The 8,228-nt window shown below is 38.4% G+C and overlaps 1 protein-coding gene and 1 pseudogene across 1 annotated transcript in view; both read left to right on the top strand.

Annotated features, from left to right (window-relative positions):
- Positions 1-8,228, top strand: part of CUBN (cubilin (intrinsic factor-cobalamin receptor)) — a 384,343-nt gene that overhangs the window by 326,618 nt on the left and 49,497 nt on the right. The gene's annotated exons all lie outside the window — the stretch shown is intronic.
- On the top strand, positions 5,624-6,362 carry LOC102831042 (annotated as a pseudogene).

Here is an 8,228-nt window from a genome sequence, read left to right as displayed (position 1 = left end):
TAACAACAACAACAACAACAACAATATTATATTACATTACATTACATTACATTACATTACATTATATTATATTATATTATATTATATTGTATTTGAAGAGCCTATGAGTCCTGGTATGGCACTGTGGGATAAAGCACTGGACCTCAAGGTTGGTTTTAACAAAAAGGTTGGTGGTTCAAACCCACCAACCACTCCTCAGTAACCCTATACAGAGCTGCTATGGATCAGAACCAGCTAGACAGCATTCAGTAACAAAAGCTACAATAACAATTAGATACTAAGAGAATGTACCTTGGAGCAGTTGGAACTGGAGAAGTCATTTGGGCTGTAGATATTGGTCTGGGAGTCATTAGAAGAGATGTCAGGTCAAGCTGGGCCTATGCACAAATTGAAAATAGTACCCTGGTAAATTCCCTGGTTAATGTGAGAAATAATTACCAGCATAAACTTAACTCCAAATATTGAACAATTTAACATAGAAAGTATGTATAATATTGTTAAGTGCTATTGAATCAGTTCTGATGCATAGCAACCCTTATAGGGTTTCTGAGGAGCAACTGGTGGGTTTGCACCATTGCCCTTGTGGTTAGCAGTCCTTGTTTATTCATATTAATAAAGTGTATCAGTGCCGAGTCTAATATAATTTATATTTGACTTTGGAAGGTGTTTTGATTCTTCTGTTTGAATATAGATGTGATTACTGTTCTGAAAACTAATCATTTCTTCAAATGAATTATCCTTTGAAGACTCAGGAAGAACTGGGGCATTTTCTAGCATGCTAAGCCTGACTCACTTTTCAAACTCTTTCTCTTTACCTCATGCTGTGGATAACCTTCATTTCTCTGTCTGATACAACACAGAGCTCACCTTAAACTTCTTAACATTTGGCATGTTAGGTTTTTCGTACATTTCTTGAGGAACACAATTAGATATTTGTGTTTTGAAGGCTTTCCAATGCACCACAGGCATCATGACAAATTATATCACAAAAGCACTTGGCCACCTACCTTACTTATCTATGTTATAACTTGGAGACAAGTCTCCCAGGCAGATAGAGAACATTGCCTTAAAAGAATTGCCTAAGTGAAGTGGCTTACAAAACACGGAAAGCTATTTTGAAAGAAAATTTCATTTTCTTGTAGAGATTTGTGCACAAAAAGAACTCACAGATCTCTTGTCTGTAGCATAGACTTTTGAATCAAATGACATATACTTGTATTGGGTCTTGTTATCTGCTTTCAAGTTGTTTTTCTTATTACTATTATATTTCCAGTGTCCTTTGATGGTACGACTAGCTAACTTACTTGGCTGCTAACTGAAAGGTTACTAGTTCAAGTCTACAGAGATGCTTTGGAAGAAAGGCTTGGCAGTCTATTTCTGAAAAACTCAGCCATTAAAAACTCTATGCAGTACAATTTCACACTGACATCCAGGGAGTCTCCATAAGTCAGAATCAACTTGAGCACAATTGTTTGTTCTTTTTTTTCAAGTGCATTTCACCTGATCATCTGTATGAAGCTTCTCAAATTATCCCATGTTTCTTAGTTTCCCTGAAGTAATTTGTTTTCTGAGCTCCAAAGAAGACATTGTAGACTTACTGTGATTTTTTTTTTTTCTGAGCTGAAGTCTCTCGGAAGGAAAATCTCACATTGCCTGGGCATGAGTCATCAAATGCACATGGTCCATCGCTGTTTTCCTCTGGTCAGGGAGAAAAATTTAAGTGTAGAGATCGGAGATGGAATTTCATTACTGGACATCACTGTGCTTCCACTGTCTTTCAGGATGAGGACTTTGATCTTTGATGATGACTTTTCGTTTGTGTAAATGCTGTGGGGACACTTTGAAATACTGGTCATTATGCAGTAGTAATCCTGGTGTAGTGCTGTAGAGTAAGCACTGGACTGCTAACCACAAGGTTGTCAGTTCACACCCATCAGATGCTCCTTGAAAATCCTACACAGGGTTTCTATAAGTCAGAATGAGTTGATGGCACTTAATAACAACAACAGCATACGTTGTATGTTAGGCTTATGGTAACTGACTGACATTCTCTAATGTACTACATGTTGTTGCTGTTAAGTGTTGTAGAGTCAGTTCTGACTCATAGCAGCCCTGTATAGGGTTTCCAAGGAGTGACTGGCAAATTTGAACCGCTGACCTTGCAGTTCAAACCGACCGTATGGTAGAGTACTTATCTTATAGCGTCAGCCACAACCATAGTTAAAATACAAAACTTAAAGTTTATCATACTAAAGATCCTGAATAACATAGTAACAAATACATAGCCTTTCAAAATGTATCTATTAATATACATATCAAATAGAAATTAAATCTGAACTAGAACTGTATAAAATGAAATCATTCAATCACCACTGACGGTGGGTGTTCATACAGATAACATCCTAATATCTCACAATTCAGAACACCGTGGATAGCCTGGCAAGAATGTTTGTTGTTGTTGTTAAGTGCAGCAGAGTCAGTTCTGACTCATATGACCCTAAATAGAATATCTAAGGAGGTGCTAGTGGGTTTCAACCGCCAACTGTAGTTAACAGTCCAGAGCTTATACTAGGGAAGAAACAAGTACTGGTGAGTCTCTTTAGGATCAGTACTGGACTATTAACCATGCGGTTGCTAGACCCACCAATTGCTCTTCAGAAACCCTATAAAGGGTCGTTATGAGTCAGAACTCATTCAAAAACTTAACAACAACAGTATAAGTACCTTCTGTTACATTTGATTTGGTTTGGTTTTTATTGTTTATGATGAGGGAAAGAGGAAGGAATAACTTAATTCTAAGGTTTGTAGAATGTTTTAGTTAAAGGTCTCGATGAAGGGCATAGACTTGGCTAATAAGATGCTCCCTCTCATCTACTTCGAACTGCCTGTCTTCCCTGTCAAGAGACAGAAAGCAACTTTGTGGCAGTTGCTCAGATTTTCATATAGTAGGAAAAGTTGGAACAGAGAGCACATTTTGATTTCCAAGGCTATCAGTTCAGTTGGAAAAACTATTGTGATTGAGTAAATAATTGGAGTGAAATGGAAGTCAGTTTAATCTGTGACATTTCAGTATAATTATACCTTCACTAGGTGGCACAAATAGTTAAGCACATAAAGGTTAATAGTTCCAACCTACCCAAAGGCCCTAGGAAGATTGTTGTTGTTAAGTGCAGTCAAGTCAACTCCAACTCTTATCAATTTATATAGGGTTTCCAAGGAGCAACTGGTAAATTTGAAACACTAACTCTGTGGTTCAAACTGACCTACCAGTCCAATACTTTGTCATACAGCATCACACCAGGATTGTTATTGTTGTTGTCAGGCGCTGTCAAGTTGGTTGTGACCCATAGCAACACTGTATATAGAGTTTCCAAGGAGCAGCTGGCAAGCTTGAACCAGCCACCTTGTGGTTCAAACCGACTTTGCAATCCAGCACATTAACCCACAACACCACAGCAGGATTCAGCCTGGTGATTTACTTCTGAAAGGTCCCAGTCTTGAAAACCCTATGGAGCAGTTCTACTTTTGCATACATGAGGTCTCCATGAGTCAAAATGGACTCAGTAGTCTTTGTGGGGAAAATATGAGGCTTTCTGCTCCCATAAAGATTTGCAGTCTTGGGAACCCTAAACAAGGTTGCTGTGAGTTGGAACCAACTCGACAGCACACTACCACCACCACCACCATAGTCCTTTTGTGGCAATGTAGGATAAGCACTAGACTTCTAATCTCAAGGTCAGCTGTTCAAACCCATCAGCTGCTCCTTGGAAACCCTATACAGGATCACTGTGAGTCAGAACCAACTCAACAGCATTTAGCACAACATACACATAGATTTCTTTTGGTTGTATGTTGTGCTAAATGCTGTTAAGTTGGTTCTGACTCATAGAGATCCCGTATGGTCATGTCATTTCTTTCTAAAATATTGTATTTTGTAACAGCTTAGTAAAATTTCATTGTGAAAGCCTGAACTTAGCCCAATTAGATGGGAGGTTTGTAGACCAAGGAAAGAACAAAGAGTGCCCCCTGCAGTTGAAAGTGTCTTGGAAGGACAAGGATGTCTCCTGGAGCACTACACTGTTAGGGATAAGTCAGCCCCAAAGACTAGTGGTTCAGTTCCCCTGGATCTGTACATATTGGAATCATGACTTGAAGCTCTCAGTTTCCTGTTGCCCACATCCTATATTCTGTGGATTAGGGTCACTATCTGGTTTCCTCCACCTGGAGTAGACGACAGATGGGGAATGAGTCAGGTGCCATTAAGGTCAGATTCAGAGACTTTTGCTAGGAAAAGCAAAAATACCAAAGCACATGTTTAACAAGGACAAAATGAATCATAGTCCAACAAAGATGGACATATCACCAAATGGAAAGAGTCAGAGACCAATAATCAGGTGGCCATGATCCAACTGAGCCATAATTTTATCGCCTGATTATATGGCTTTGGAAAACTCCTATAATATAACTGAGTTAAAGTTTATCTATGAAAATAAGTCTACTTGAAATATTACCACTATCTGAAAAGACTACACTGGGTTTTAAATAGATAATTCCCGTAAAGGACCTTAGATGTCAGACAAAATCTGTATGTAATAGACAGTGATATTGAAATCCAGAACTTCTATAAAACTCCATGATCTGCCCACCCTACCTCCAAGGTTTGGGGTGTGATGGGGCTCATCATTCTCAGTAGGGCCACTTCATAGTGCAATGATGTCTTGTTCTTTTGACCCACTTTGCAATGAAATCTAACCATCAAACTCTAAAGTGCATTCTGCAACTAAAATTTATCATCCAAAGTTCAATTCAATTTAGATCCTAAAGCCTTATGTAGACCTAGCACGTAATTGTTATTCCATCATTATTAGCTAAATAAATGAATTAAATGCATAGATAAATAATGTCAACTTCATAATTGCATTATATCATAATATAGATAAAACATACCATATGTTCTCTAGATTAGTCTAGTTATCTAGGTTAGTCTCACTCTCAAAATTCAGTCATGGTTCATATAATTCTGCTATTACACAGAGTAGTAAATTGGATCACTTTCATCCTCAGAGAATTAGCAATTCTGGAGCAGACTCAGCATCTGTGGTGATGTGTGCCTGGTCTATGGATTTTTACCTGTTACTTTAACATCTGGAAAATGTCTCTGAAACATTCTTTTTTTTTTTTTTTTTAATGTTTTATTGTGAATTATGTGATAGTTTACATGGGAGAACATTAGTTTTACATTCATCCTATTGTATATCATTTCTTTGCCATGATTACAGTCCCCTCCATGCATCCTCAACCAACCAAAGGGTATATTCTACAAGCCTGCCCTCCCCCCCCCCCCCCACCCCCCCACCCCTGGTTCTGAAACATTCTTAAAGAAGACAGTTGAGAGTGGTGAGAATAAGTTGAGGACATTGAACAAGAAGACAAAGAAAGGGAAACAGAGAATGGCTAAAGAAACTCTGCTACTGCCAAGTTGGAAATATGGTCACAACAACACATTAATTGTACATAGAAGTTAATTACTTTTAAGTTTCACAGATTTGGTGTTTGAATATTGAGAGGCATTCTAAAATTCCATAGATTAAAAATAAAAGAAGCACACCACAGCATAGGAAAGATGGCAGAGGAAGAGCCAAGAAAAAAAGATTCCATTGGTTTCAGAAAATCTCCTGAAAACAAGGAAGGTTTATCAGGCTTTCAAAGCCACCCAGGCAAAGCAGGCACTTTTGGAAAAGAAGAAGCAGAGGAAAGGGAAGTCTCAGGTTCAAGTAACTGGAATCACTCCTGTGTGATTCCTGGTGACAGCAATGTGACAGGGTGTGCGTCAAACGACTAGTTTCTGGCTTGCAAGTGCCAGAAGAACATACCCTGGCCTTTGCAGTATGAATCCAAAGGATGAATGGGGTGAGTTTTGTGATGCAGAAGACCATTGCGAGATTTCATCTAAACATGATTTTCAGGGGTGTTTTTGTCAAAGTGACCCCTCAAACCATAAAAATGTTGCATACATTGGAACCTTATGTGATACGGGGATTTCCAAATCTGAAGTCTGTCCAGGAACTCATCCTGAAATGTGGACAAGCCAAGGTCAAGAATAAGACCATCCTGCTGACAGACAATGCAGTGATTGAAGAGCACCTGGGGGAGTTTGATTGGAAGTCATTTGCTTGGAAGGTCTCATTCATGAAATTGCCTTCCTGGGGAAGTTTTTCCAGATGGTCTCACAGTTCTTGAGCCATTTCCATCTCTCTGTGGCCCATCATGCTACTAAGAATAAAGTAGATTTTCTCAAGGAGATGGGCTCACCTGGTTATTGTGGTGAACGCATCAATCAACTCATCAGGCAGCTGAGCTAGACCCAGAATGTCTGAATGCATATTGCATTGGTGGAGGCATGTGTTTCTTTTGTCTAAATTGTCACCCAGTATATTCAAAAGAGATTGTTTTCTGCTGTCTCTGAAACTGGAGGGGAAAGGACAGTGGGTGGATTGCATGGCAGCCACCTCCCATATCATGGCTCAGTCCCACAGAAAAACACCTGCATTTTCCCCTTGGATTCCATCTCCTCTGGAACCAGCAAAGGACTCATAGTTGCCATTGAAGAAGGACATCTGCTTTGTCAATCCTGGGATTTAATGTAGATGAATACCGAAGCATGTGTACAACACTCTCCCTAGACCCAGTGCACAAAGCTCAGGGACATATTTCACCTGGAGTTCCTAAGTTCTTTCAAGTGGAAAGAACTTGAAATATAACTAGAACTACACACAAAAAAACAATACTAATAAAAGAAGAAATTTATAAACATTGAGTGGCATTTCTTGTATATAGGTCTCGGTGCATTTCTTAGCAGGCTGATATTAGCTGCAGATCCAAATTACTTTAAGAAATGCAGGTAAAATATTAACAGCTGGATTAGAAGTTCAGTAATTGTATAAACCATTGCTCAAATAACTCAGTTTAGCAATAATGTGAGTATTACTTGGAAGCAGCCGAGAAATGATGGTCTTCTGTTCTCTTAATGTCATCTCTTTGTCTGATGAAGTCTAAGAATGAGATGAACCGAAACTGCAAACCTTATTTCTGCCTTTTTAAAGCTCTATAACTTTCACTGGTGGTTAGACTTCCCTTGTTAAGGATAGGATGGCAACAGCATGGTGATCTGCAGTTTAATCTTTGTGGGTTTTATTGCAAAAGAGTTTTTGCTGAGATGAGAATGTTTAGTTCACCAAGACCTTACAAAGCAGGTAGATAGGAGTTGTTTCCAAATTAGCCAGAAGAAAAGAAAGTTTTTATTAAAACATTATTTTAACTCCAGAGTTCTATACCCTCTGGAATGACCTAGTCTTTAAGGGTAGGACTACTTGGGAAAATAAACCTAGATGGTACTGTGGAGACAAAACCAAGTGATAAAACTGGGGGAATGATAAAGTATAAGATAAAACTTTGAAAAACATTCAAGTGAACAAGAGATGTGAAGCAATTATTTTGCAAAAGCTAAGGCCACACCAACCCTCCCCAAAATGCAACTCTGTTTTGTCTCAGTTAACTACATGTTTTGGGTTAAATTTTGTAATGGGAGATTCTCTGTAATGATCATGACCCTTTTTCAGGTCAGCTTGACTTTAGTGTGTCAGGAACAGAAAAGCAAAATAATCTGGTCAGCAATAAGGATTTTTCGGTATTCTTCAGTTACAAATCACCTATTCAAAAATATAATATTATTAGGTGTCTATGACTGTGTTCTCTTCACTCTAATATATGAAGAGTTTGTTAATTTTATATAGTAGCTTTTCCTTCTGCTCACAAGCAAGTAAAAATTTGGCATAACCTCTCAGGGTATAATGTTAATATAGTCTGTCATTGAACATCTACTATGTGTCAGATGGTGCACACTGTGCTTTGCATAGATTATCTCATTTAATCCTCATAACTACGCTATCAGGCAGGGATGATCCATATTACAAATAAGAAATAAGAATTTAGATTAAGTCATTTGTTTGAGGGCAAAGAGTTTATAAAGAGTAAAAGTATACCTGGCTTCAATGACTGAATGATCAGAGCTCAACTAGAAGAAGAAAGAAGAGGAAAAAAAGAGTAACCTGATACAATCTGATGAACTTGACTTACACCTATGGATGCAGTAGCTCAAAAGAGGGAACAAATCTTTACAGCAAGGATCATTCTCACCCCCTCCATACATAGAGTAGACAGGGATGGGC

Source organism: Chrysochloris asiatica, unplaced genomic scaffold, assembly GCF_000296735.1.
Source record: "Chrysochloris asiatica unplaced genomic scaffold, ChrAsi1.0 scaffold00206, whole genome shotgun sequence".
Classification (NCBI taxonomy): domain Eukaryota; kingdom Metazoa; phylum Chordata; class Mammalia; order Afrosoricida; family Chrysochloridae; genus Chrysochloris; species Chrysochloris asiatica.
Note: the sequence above shows the minus strand (reverse complement) of the source record. Positions and strands in the feature narration are given on the sequence as shown.